Genomic DNA, 13160 nt, shown 5'->3' with positions numbered 1-13160 from the left:
AAATTCTCCAAGCTGCTAAACTCTAAGTGATCCTTCTCAGCCTTGATCATGTAGCGTGTTGATGTTGCATGATCAAGTTTGTAATATCCTTGGACATATGTTATAGCTCTTTCTCGTCCATCAACTAATATCTTAACACCTTCAAAACGGACTCCTTCAGAAGTCACCACAAGTCCTCCAATTGAGAAACCTATGACCTGAAATGGATGAGATATATTAACATGAATTTGCTCAAAAAGAACCTCTATAGATGGAAGTGAAACATCAAATATTGTATTCTCACCCTTGTAGAATGGCAACAACATTTATTTTCCACATGGAATAAAATTAAAAGCAAATATCCCATCTGCATCTAATATTGCATGACAAAGCACTTGATTTGGCCAAGGAGCTTCTTTGAGAGCACTTCACCTAATGGACATCATCTGAATAAAGGTATACATGAACACCTAAAATAGGGTTACCCTAAGAAGCAACTAAGCCATCCATATCATAACTTGGGACAGAAAAGATGTCATCTACTACCAGATTTCCAAAGCCCAACTCCATCTCTGGAGAGCCTCTTTGGACAATTGGTAAGAGAACATGAGAATAACATATTTGAAAGAGAATATTATAGAAAATATACTCTCTAAACCTCAATCATTGTACCTCATGCGTAGCGCCATCCTAGCTAGGGTCGACATTAGGTAAATTTCTTGTATCTTCTTCCTCTGTTTAACAATTGGCTCATAGAGCTCGCTCTTTCCACTTCTTCACATTTGATTTCATGGAGGATTACTGTATCCTCTGGATGCTCATCCTTAAGGAATCTCCAAATTTATTATGCATATCAAATGAAGGCAAAGAGAGAAAAATATCATGGCCTTTCCTTTTTGAAAAAAAATGTAGTGGGATTTGATATGACCTGATATTTGTATATTGCTCGAGGATTGATGAAGTTTATGTATTCATGATGGGAAGCAACGAACCTATATTTCCTTGGAGTAATATTTGTAAACGTGTAACTGCCTCCCTACGACGTAAACACATCATTAATGAGATCATTGCTGGTGGAAATGAGTTCAACCTTCACATTGGCACCACCTCCATTTATATCTGGACAAATTTCTGCTCCAACAACCCCCATCACTCTCTCAGAAATAGTGAACCCAGTGAAGTGAAAATTGATGTCTTCATGGCGATTGAAACCATTGTGATCCACTGATACATATTCACCTATTTAAGATATATTCACCAAGTCAGGGAATATGAATATTTCCAATGTAATTTTTCCACTTGATAATCTTAACATCAAATCCGAAATGTTCATCTTCAGAAAGCTCTTGAAACAATTTTTCATTATTGTATTGAAACTGTGCAAATATAATAAAAAAATTATTAATGTATGCTTCTTGATTACCAATCAAAATGTTTAAAACAATACAACACCAACAAATTTGTATTTCATCTCCATTGCACATAGTTCACCTTCCTTCGTAGAATGCATATGGCTCGTAGATCTTTTCCAGGTGCTTCAATTGTTGTAACATATATTTTGTAGATGATCTTGATAACCCCACTATTTGCAATATGACTATCATTTTGCAATGATTCATTTTATGTATTTTTTTTTTTTTATAATTATGGTGAATCGATAATTCTTTAGATTAAATAACAAATCTACTCCTTGAACAGAGATTATATGGAAATATTATATGCAAAGTAAAATTTACATTAGTAAATTTTTAACTTTTAAAATTCCACTTATATTCATCAAAATTTCGAGTAAGAAACACAAAGTATCATTACAACTTACGTTGATGTGTCGAGAGCCTGCCCATAATTCTCCATAGTATTAACACAGGTCAATTGCTTCAACAATTTTACTGGGTTTCCTTTGCGATCAATGTAGGGATTAGATTTAAAATGTTCAAATATTATTTTTAAAAATTCTTGAATTTTTATGGGATTTACCACTGTAGAAGCAACCTGATAAACCTTTACGCCATGCTTTCCTACGTGTTTGGCCATGGCTGCTAAAGTTTCATTAGCAACCATGTCTGCCGATATCTGCAATTTGAATTCAACCAAAAAAAAATAACACATTTAAAAGAAAAAGGATAATGTTTTTTTGAGTCAAAGTTTTGAATACATAAATGGAAAATTTTATCTCCCAAGAGAAATAAATAATGTAGAGAAGCACGAGAAAAATCAAATAAATATGATTTAAATAATTAAAAAATGTGAAATCTAAGTTTGGAATCATCCACTGTCATATTCCAGATATAGATGAAAAACCTAATCTAATAATAATAAAAAATTAATATGGAAATACTCTAAAAAATCTAAAATTAATTACAAAATGATTGTTGACACTTTGTTAAGAGTTACTCACCAAATCTAGCACATAATCTTGATCAACCAAGAAGCAAGATAGTTGACCTTTGCCATAGTGCGTAATCGGCCAAGAAGCAGGATAGTTGACCTTTGCCATAGTGCATAACGATGGGATTAACCATTCTCTAAGTTGAATATTTGGTTTAGCTCAACAATAATGTGAGAAGATAGTTGACCTTTGCCATAGTGCATAACGATGGGATTAATCATTCTCTAAGTTGAATATTTGGTTTAGCTCAACAACAATGTGAGAGTAATCGAGCATCAGATCCGAAGTTTTCCTCAACTTTGTCAAAGACCGACTTTCGATGAAACCTTGGCATCCATTGATCCGTCGGCAGTGGTTCAAACTGCCAGACATGTAGCCAACATCTTAAGCAACTTCGAATCTAAAATCCTACTAGTTCATCTTAGGCACCCACCATGTCTCTATTACAAGGAACTTCGAATCTAAAAGCCCCATGATCTAATGGTTGAGACCAGCCCCACGATCTGGATTAGTTTTATCCTCCCAGAGATTTGGATAAGTGTTACCTTGGTAGAAATAATGCCAGATGTAAAACAATGCCTTTATGGTTTAGGGAAAAATCACCCAAAACGTCAAATTTACGGCACTTTAAATTATTAAATTATTTGTAATTCAAAGTTTAAATAGAATAATTACAAATCTCTTTACTCTCTTCAAAAATAGAAAGTAACTTTTCATTCAAATAATACTATTTTAACTTTCAATTAATTGAAATTTATATTATTTTAATTAATATAAAATTATTTTTGGTTATTTATATGTATTTTTCAAAGTTATTTATAATTTTAGATTAAAAATAAAATAGTTATTGCGTCCATGATGTAGATCTCGTAAACATGTAAACTTAAATGTAAATATAAACATAAACATAAATGTAAATGTAAACATTAATATTTAATATTTAACATTGTTAATCTAATGTCGACCTTATTTAAAAATCAATCTAATTATAATCGAATTAAACTTAAATGTAAATGTAAACATTAATATTTAACATTTAACATTGTTAATCTAATGTCGGCCCTATTTAAAAATCAATCTAATTATAATCGAATTCAAGCTTATGTAATCCATAATTTAATTTGGAAACAATTTCAGAAGAAATCACATTAGTAGATTTAGGCCAACCATTTCAAACCAACTAGTGTGGTTTATCAATTGCCCTATTTAAAAATCAATCTAATTATAATTGAATTCAAGCTTCTGTGATTCATAATTTAATTTGGAAACAATTTTAGAAGAAATCACATTGGTAGATTTAGGCCGACCATTTCGAACCAACTAGTGTGGTTCATCAATTGTCCTGATGATAAACCACACTGGTTGGTTCAAAATGCGTCCGCTTAAATCTACCAATGTGTTTTCCTCTGAAATTATTTCCAAATTAAATAAATCTAATTATTATTATTATGTATAAAGACAACATAAATTTAAAATACAAAGAGGTTTACGAATAGTAGAAAAAAGAGCTATGGTAAATAAATATAAATATAAATAAAGGAGAAGTATGATAAATAAATAAGATTTTTTTTTTTTTTTAATATTTACTCCAAAGGTATGGTAAATTTATTTATTTTTTTAAAATAAACTAGAGGTATGGTAAATAAATAAAACCTCTTTTTATCTTTACTCCATTAACCTCTTTATATTTATGAAAACTCAAAAAATAGGTTTTATTTAGGTGGATCCTCCGGGACACATAATTATTAATACCATGGGCCAATTACCATATTTATAAAAGAGGTATGATAAATAAATAAATATAAAAGAGGTATAAAGATGTATGGTAAATAAATAAAAACATATCAAATAAGATTAGAAATCAACATCTAATTATATACCAAGCCTATGGGCCAAATACCATTATAAATAAAAGAAATATGACAAATAAATAAAAATATAAATAAACAAGAGGTATGGTAAATAAATAAAACCTCTTTTTATATTTGCTCCACAAACCTCTTTACACTTACTAACACTCAAAAAATAGGTTTTATTTAGGTGAAGCCTATGGGAAAAATACCATAGGCCAAATTATTATTAATACCGTGCAAACAATACTATTAACCATATTATTATTATTATTATTTCTGCGTAAATACTAATTCTATTAAAAAGAGAAAATATATGTACAGTGAGGTCAAGACCTCAGAGGAGGCCGAAGCCATTCCTCAGCCAGATATTCAGAGATATTACAATTCATGCTTTCTGCCGACTTCACAGTACAGCCTTCAAAAGATTTTGTTTGGGCCATGACCCACTGAGAAATTTTGCTAAGACTCACACTGTCATGCCACCCATTGACCAAAAAAAACACAAGGGTATCCAACATAGTCACAGTTGCAACAATAAAAAGAGAACAGATTGGCTATCGCCACGCCCTGGAACAAGAACATAAACTAGACATAGACCCATAGACTTGGAAACGAAGACACGAAATCAAAATTGCACAGCGCATAGGCAAGAATGCCACCTGTCAGTGAAGAGCCGGCTTTAGTCTACATGCTGCGGAGAGTCAGGCATGTCCCTCTCCACCTGGCTGGAAGAAGCTATCTAGGTGACGAAGCCATTGTCATCATTTCTTTTTGTGCCGCCTTCAGGAGTGGTCACCAAATTGAGAATGCAGCCTGCACGCTGAGACGAACCACAGGCCAAAATCTCACTCTGAGTCAGGTCGACGGGATGTTGAGGCGCTTCAGAGACAAGGGTGTCCTCCTGCATATTGTCCGCGTTAAACACCACCCTAGCCATATCCCCTTGCAGAACACTGTCTTCCTGAGAGTGAGAGGAAGTGGTTTGAGCCGAGCTGACATGATTATTCTCCTCCTCCGCGAGAATAATTGTGATGCTTTCTGTCAATACAGGCCTGTTGAGCCTACTGTGGAAAGTAAACCTTGAAGTCTGAAAAGAGTTATGCCGAAGAGACCCAGCTTGACCCAAGGGTGGAGAAGAAGGGGAGGCTGAGGCAATGGGAATGACGTTCTGTGGAGCAGGACGAGAGGTTCGGCCTCTATTTCCCGTGTTGCTTCCTCTGCGCGGGATACCTCGGTGGCGAGGCATGCTTGGGAGAATAGATTCACTGAGAAAGGGTTTGAGATGGAGCAAGCGAGTGAGAATTTGAGTGCAGAGGAGCCCAATGATATTCAAAGACCAGGCGAGCTTCCAAATTCGATGGACTAGACAGGAGTGCGAGAAGAGTTCTGTGCAGAGGTGAATAAAACCAGTGAAAATAGCGTGAATGAAAAACGGATCCATGCATAAGAACTGACCTGAATGCGCTTGAACCAGGCGCTCATAAATGCTAAACTGCGAGACCATCATTCCAATCTGCAACGAATTAACTTCGCATGCCTTTGAAGGAATTTGCCAGCCCGAGGCGCATGCCATGAGGGTCGTCCGCCAGCCAGGTGCCAGGCCAGCTGCCTGCTCTGTGCGGCGTCCCATTAATGTCATTGAATGCCACCCACATCCGAGTGAACCATATTATTATTATTATTATTATTCATATTAATATATCGTAATATTGATATTATTAAATATAATAACTTTGTTTTAATCCAATATGAAAGTTGTTATATTATAATATATATTAATATATCTTGATATATATTAACTCTATATATACGGGAGGTAAGAACAAAGACATAAAGTTATAGAGGTGGAGAGATAGGGGGAGTGACAAGGGAGAGATGGAGATAAACTGAAGGAGAGGGAAGAGGAGGAATAAAAAGAGAGAGAGGTAGAGAAGGGTAAAAGAGGGAGAGGGAGACATAAATATGGAGGGGGAAGAGAGAGGAGAGTGGGAGGGAGATAGTGAGAGGATTGGAGTGCAAAGAGAGAGAGAGAGACGGGAGAAGAGAGATAAACGTAGGAGAGAAAGGGCGAGAGGGGAAAGATGAGAGAGAGGAGGAGAGAGGTAGTGATAGAGATATGGAGTTGGCGGGGGAGAGAGGGAGGGAAGAAGAAAGACATAGAGAGTGAGAAGTGGAGAGAGAGAGGGAGTGACAAGGGAGAGACAGAGAGAAAGAGTTTATGTTTAGGGGTGAGATAAAGAGACTAATGCGAGATAGAGAGAAGGGGGGAGAGAAGGAGACAAAAGGAGAGAGGAATGGAGGAAGAGAGAGATATGGGGGAATATATAAGATTGGAGGGAAAATAGAGAGAGAGAGAGAGAGAGAGAGAGAGAGAGAGAGAGAGAGAGTGGGATGGAGAGAGAGAGGGTAGAGAGATATAGAGAAAGTGAGAGAGTGAGAGAGAGGAGAGATAATACTTGAGAGAGAGAAGGAGAGTGATGGGGTAAGAGATAGGATTAGAGAGAGAGAGAGAGGGAGGTAGGAGAGAAAGGGCGAAAGAGGAAGTATGAGAGAGAAAATTTGAGAGAGAGGAGGAGAGAGGGAGGGAAGAAGAAATACATAGAGATTGAGAAGTGTTGAGAGAGATGGAGTAACAAGGTAGAGATGGAGAGAGATTGTGTATGTTTGGGGTTGAGATAAAGACAAAGAAGGAGAGATGGAGAGAATGGGGGAGAGAGGGAGAGAGGGAGGGATATAGTAACAAAATTGGAGGCTTAAGGGTAAGATAGAGAGAGAGAGAGAAAGAGAGGAAGGAAGGGATTGAGGATGTGAGAGAGTAGAGTGAGAGAGGGAAATAGAGATGGAGTTGGAGGGGGAGAGGGAGAGAGGTAAGAAGAAGAAAATATAGAGAGAAAGGTGGATAGAGAGAGAGGGAGTGATAAAGAGGATGGAGAGAGAGGGAGAGAGGAAAGAAGTAGGGAATATAGATAGAAGTGGGAGAGATAGAGAGAGAGAGATTGAATAAATAAAGTGTATGTTTTGGCGGTTATATAGAGAGGAAAATGGAGATAGAGATATAGATGGAAGGTGAAGAGAGGAAAGAAGAGAGAGAGGGAGAGAGGGAGGGAGGGACAAAGAGATTGATAGATATGAAGTGAAATAGCATGTGTGTTTGGGGGGTTGAGATAGAGTGGAAAATAAGGAGATGGAGGGAGATATAGATATATATGGGGTTGGAGGGGGAGAGGGAAGAATATTTCTTGCACTAGATACATTGATTTTAGTGTAGACGGTGATTTCTAATCCAATTTGATTTCTTGCACTAGATGCATCAATTTTATTGTAGATGTTGATTTCTAATGATATTTGATTTCTTTCACTAGATGCATTAATTTCAATATAGATGATTTCTAATCCTATTTGATTGCTTGCACTAAATGCATTGGTTTCAATGTAGATGGTGATTTCTATTCCTATTTGATTGCTTGCACTAGATGCATTGATTTCACTATAGATGTTGATTTTTAATAATGTTTGATTTCTTGCACTAGATGCATTGATTTCAGCGTAGATGGTGATTTCTAATCTTATTTGATTGCTTGCACTAAATGCAGTGATTTCAATGTAGATGGTGATTTCTAATCCTGTTTGATTTCTTGCACTAGATGCATTGATTTCAGTGTAGATGTTGCTTTATAATCCTATTTGCTTACTTGCACTAGGTGCATTAATTTCAGTGTAGATATTGGTTTATAATCCAATTTTCTTACGTGCGCTAGATGAATTGATTTTAGTGTAAGCGTTGGTTTCTAATCTTATTTGATTGCTTTCATTAGATGCAGTGATTTTAGTGTAAATGTTGTTTTCTAATCTTATTTAATTGCTTGCATTAGATTCATTATTTTAGTGTAAATGTTGATTTATGTTTTGATGTAATTGGATGTATGATGGTACATTAATTTTAAAGTGATTGGAATAACATTGTGCATTGATTTTAGTGTAAGCACAAAAAATTATTGACAATGTACATTGATTTTTGTGTTATAGTAATTCAACCTATTAATATTGGAGAGAAGGAGAGACAAGGAATGATGTTTATTACAATAGATTGAGCTAAAGATTTAAATGGTTTATGGTTTAACTTTGTCCTTTTCATATAATTGATATGAAAATATGACAATCAATAAGAAAACATGACAAAAGTAACAAGGGTGACAATAAAAATAATAGAAGAAAATAGTTTTAGATTAACCACAATGAAGACTATTTGTAATTGACTATATTCTTATTATTCACGTTTTCTATTATTCAACACTATTACATTGTCCCTTTACATTAAAAATTTATATTTTATCATTTTTCATCATTAAAGTTATTATCATCACAACAAACTGAGGCAACTAAACAAATTTAAAATTAAAATATACAGATTAATCTGAGACATATTGGCATATTTAAAATGATTATAGTAATATTAGATGAAATTATGTATTATTAATAAAATTAATCATATGTTCATTAGATTTTCTTTGGTCGCACATGAATGAAACCAACCTAGATCCATCTTAACTCTGGATCTATCAAGCGCCGAGAGGGATCAAATCTCTTAAGGTACAAACCTTTCCTCAAGTTTTGCACTCAAAAAAGAGGTTTGCATCTCAAGAGATGTGATCCCTCTCATCGCTTGATAGCTCTAGAGTTAAAATGGAACTAGGTTGTCTTTATTTTAAAATTGAGGAAATTACAAATATTTTTGAAAGTAAATTTTCTTTAAAATAATAATTCTTTACTTTCAATTACATAAATTGATATAAAACTAGCTTGGATTTATCTTAATTTTAGATCTTAATTTTGGATTTACCAAGGGTTGAGGGGATCAAATCTCTTTTCACTTTAATATGATTGAATTATTGATTATAATTATCATTATTAATTTTATATTTCACTTTACTTATTTTTATTTTAATAATTTACCCCAAATTTATTTTGCTTAACAATTTTAACATTAAATTTTATTTTACGGAGTTTCCTCAAATTAGATGTTAAAATTGATTTTCAAATAAAATAAATTGGCTATATTTTTTAATATTAAAAGTTATTTTTAATTTGCCCCATGGTATAGATTATTTTATGATATAATGGGTTGTTAAGGCATTCCTTATGATGTTATTGGTTTAAACTTTGATTAGCTCAATGTGCCACGTGTGAGGCAATGTGGATACACTTGGAGGTGATTGTGGTAGTGGATAGAATCGATCCTTAAGTACAAACATGCTATAGTTGTCTATTCTCTCATATACAAAAAAGTAACAATAATAACAATAATCTTATTTTTTTAATTTTATTGAATTAATTATTTATCAAAATTAGATTTTATTAAAAGCACATGATTTTATTGGAAGTAGTTTAGGTGATGGAAATAAAGGAAACTAATTTTTTTGTAAACATTTTTTAAATTGTATCTCCACTCAAACACTCATAGAAAAAAAAAAAAGTCTTGATCCCACCCATCAAACAAGCACTAGTACAAAATGACTAATTAGTTACTAAAAAAACGACTAAAATTTGCATATAAATGACTATTTTTCAGTCGGTACCAATATTAGCTAATTTACAGTATCTTATAACGCGACCAACTTTTAGTCCTTTTTAGCTTAGTCATTAATTGATTGTCTCAATTTTATTTTCTAGAAGTATATTTGGTCATTGATTTAATCATTGATTTAGTCATTAATTTCCACAATTAATGACCAAATATACAACAAAATATATTACTAAATTATCACCAGAGAAATCGAATTAATGACCAAAGAAATATGATCAAAATGTTGGTCGTGTTATAAGATATTGTAAATTAGCTACTAATAGTCATATATATGAAAATTTTAGTCATCATTTGAAACCAATTAATGACCAAAGAAATATGACTAAATTTTGATTGTGTTATAAAATACTGTAAATTAGCTATTAATAATCGTATATATGCAAAATTTAGTCGTCATTTGTAATAAAAAATTTATCATTTGTTGTAGTCATTTATCATTTTTTGGTAGTTTCATATTCATTATATAAATGACTACTTTAGTAGTTTATATTCATTTCATTTCATTTCATTAACAATCGTTATAAACAACTAATTTAGTCGTATATTAATTTTATCTGTGTTCATCACTAATAAACATAAACTAATAATTTAGTAGTTTTATTTTGATTTTATGTGTTCATTATTAATCAACATAAATTAATTAGTATGGTATTGCAACTAAATTAAAAAAAATGTCATGCAATATTGTACATGTTTATCTAATATGAAAACACAAAGTTACATATGTTAATTACAATACTAAGTAATATCAAGTGCAACTATAAATAATTCCAACCACATAAATTATATTATATAAAATTTCAAGTATTACAATAGGAGTTTCTGACTTAATATTGGTTGGAGTACAATTTACACATGAAATATTGTTTCATCACTTCAAAACATTAGCATTGTTTTGCCAAGACATTGCAGGTGAATTCACCAACTCTGAAGACTTGACCATTAGTCTCTATGTGTGTGTCTTATGCGAGATATTGGATCTACAGGTACCACTAGACCAATTCTCTTCTCTCTCTCTCTTTAATTTTCATTTTGTCACTCTAGTGCTATTGTTCTCCTCTTTCTTCAATTCCTGCTTCTTACCATCAATACTGAGTTCCTTTTCTGAGAAAAAAGAAAAAAAAGATACAATGCAGAGTATAAGACATGAAATCCGATGAACATTGGGATATAAACTAAAGTAGACTATAAAGGATTTATATGATATATACCTCAACATCAACAATATTGTTAATGCCATTTTTCCCCATAAAAGCAAGAAACTCGAACAAGTTTTCATCATTTGGGCAATAGTAGCCGCTATGTGGTTATATGACCTGTATAAACAAAGCAAATAAAATGTCACCATAGAATAAATTGTGTACCTACTGTGTTCTTAGTGTACAACATTTGTTGATGAAATGTTATCTTCAACTGATGTAATAAAATAGACACGCACATTTCTATCCCAATATTTTGAATTCCCATACTTATGGTACATTGCAATTTTGATTTTATGCAACATAATCAAGCACAATAGAGTTGGAAACCTATAATAAGAATGTCTCATGCTCCACTTTTGTAGTTGTGTTGTTTCCTCCAGTTCCCTTTAAGAAGCAATGACACTTAAAAATAAAAATTGGTCAGTAGAAATCTAATGGATGGAGAAAAGTATTGCTAACAAAATATTACAACAAGAAACTAAAAAAGAATAAGAAAATACTTTGTAAATTTCGATACTAGCCGGGAATATAGCTTCGATATATTAATATTCAATTGTTAGTATACTATTCCAGGGGAAAATGAATCCAATTCCCTGTAATTAATTGAGCAAGATTAGCACATTAAATTTCCATTTAGAATCTCCGAAATGATTCTATAAATATTCAAAACAAACTTAATGTTACTCATTCATTTTTCTCTAATGTAGGCAAAACTGAATATGCTAACCTTTTTTTGAGTTGGAGAGTTATGTAATTCATTGTGTCCAAAATCATTGCTTATTGTCATGACTGCTTTTTTTTAATGATCAAGTAATAGGCCTATATTTGATCAGAAAACATATTTTTTAGAATATATTCCATTTTTCTAATTCAAAGCAAAATTTCCTTCCAGTTTATGACGTTCAAACAAACTAGAATCCTTTTCCTTTAACAAGTCATTGTTGTAATATACTACTAAACAGACTGCTACATTATGAATTTATTAGTGGTGTAGTACTTATAAATCACAAATACATGCAATAAATAACACCACTATGTCCTAGGCATGCCAAATCTTTATCCTCTTGGTTGGAGATATTACTTCATGAAAACAACATGTTTGACAAAGAGAACTTTTTTTAAATTAACCAACGCTAGTGTATCCAACAACATTGACATTTTATATTGGCATGCCCTCAAAATGTGTGGAAGTATCAAACAAGTATACTGCACTTCCCTATACATGCTCCTCTTTCTCCATGTGTCTTCGTAGGAAACCCTCAAGTTCAATACTCTTGCAAGTACTGCTAGAAAGTTCTAGCTCTAAAGGCACTCAGATGTCAAATAGATGAATGCATTGTATCTTGGTTTGAAATGATAGACACAATGATGGAAGAATCAAAGGATCCTAAGCTCGATTATATGTCTCTATGAAAAAGCATTATGGAAATTGTCTCTATAAATCTTTAGGTCCAACTCAACATGAACAAAGAAACAAGGTTTGACTTAAAATCAAGCAAGACTTAAGAGATAATTCAGGAAATTTGGTCAAAAGAAAATAACTGGGACAAAACTTTTATTCTTTTAATGCAAAGTTTTACTTGATTCTTGCCCATCCTAAGTCAGATCCTGAGATAGTTCTTCTCAAGTCTGAGTTAGACCCTAAATTTAGTCCAAGTTAAGCTTCGACTCCATTTGATCTGCTCATATTTAGATCCCAGTTGAGTTAGAGTAGCCGAGTTAACTCAGCTGAGTCTGGTAACTATGGATACAAGTATCTTTACCAGTTAAGGTAACAATGGCCCAAACATGATATGAAAAATAAGTAAAATGTGATGAATCATTTCTTATGATTTAGGATTGATACATTTCATATGATGGTGTTATAGACATATTTGGGCACTGCAACCCCAATCACATATGCTGATAAACCAAGGGCTCTTTAACCCCTAAAAGTGTTGTTTCATATCCTAAAGGATCATGTTCAACTGATTACATCATTTCCCAGAAGTTCCACTTGAAAAACCACTCAGAACTGGCCAAAACTGGACCATACTAACCGCTCCTTGGTCAAGGTGCGATGCATACTGACTCCTACACTAGCCAGGTGCGATGCATACTTAAAAGGCCTTCTGTGGGGTGCGATGAGCGAGAATGGACAAATGTTTGAAGCA

This window comes from Pinus tabuliformis, chromosome 3_2 (assembly GCF_031772625.1).
Source record: "Pinus tabuliformis cultivar Carrire ecotype Pingquan chromosome 3_2, CPIR1, whole genome shotgun sequence".
In the NCBI taxonomy this organism is placed as follows: domain Eukaryota; kingdom Viridiplantae; phylum Streptophyta; class Pinopsida; order Pinales; family Pinaceae; genus Pinus; species Pinus tabuliformis.
This window is presented reverse-complemented; position numbering follows the sequence as displayed.